Raw genomic sequence first — 839 nt, forward strand, 5'->3', positions numbered from 1 at the left:
TACAACATGCGCGGTCTTTGAGACCTAGGAATATTGCCTTCTTAGGCCAGGGGTTGTTCCAAAATAATAGGGTAAGAAACAGGACCAAACATTACTGATAGTGGTGTGCAAAAGGACACAACATTACACTAACAATCTCAAAATATAATGTGTATAACTTTCGTAGAACATCAAAAATTTGTAAGTTTGACCAAATTGTAGAAAAAAGTCAAACACTCTTGAAATCAGCATTAGATCTATTGTAAAATATAGTCACATAGTGTACTAATTGGGTATTACGATTGATGATAGTTATTCTATATATTTGGATAAACATGTGAAAGTTTGACATAGGGAAAAAGTTAAGCCTTAATATTCGGAAGTCTCTTTTGCATTCCGTTAGCTTCCATTAATTATGAGAAAGGTTTTGACATTGAGCGGAAAAATCGGTACCGGGCAATAACCACACATGCCAGTATTCCACGAGCAATCACCTTACCGAGCAAAATATCTCAAGTTTTAAATTTGAATGAAATTTGACTGAATTTTGGATGAATTTTATCTGGATTCAAATTTTGTTCAAAAAATTTGCTCGGTAACCGCACGGTATTTTGTGGTTACCGCGGGAACCCAAAATTTTCAGGGCTCCACGAGATTGTCCTTTTCGTCCGAGATCCAAAACATTATGATTCACCAAACAGGTACATGGTTTGGAAGCAAGAACTCTTGTACACGAAGCGAACCAAACTAGTAGAATTCTCAAGGGTAATATTCACCGAAAATGCTACATTCACGGACAAGCGACGGATGTTTTATGGACTGCTAAACATTAATTAACCTCTCCCCCCCTGATTTTCGCG

The sequence above is a fragment of the Triticum dicoccoides genome, chromosome 3B (assembly GCF_002162155.2).
Source record: "Triticum dicoccoides isolate Atlit2015 ecotype Zavitan chromosome 3B, WEW_v2.0, whole genome shotgun sequence".
Classification (NCBI taxonomy): domain Eukaryota; kingdom Viridiplantae; phylum Streptophyta; class Magnoliopsida; order Poales; family Poaceae; genus Triticum; species Triticum dicoccoides.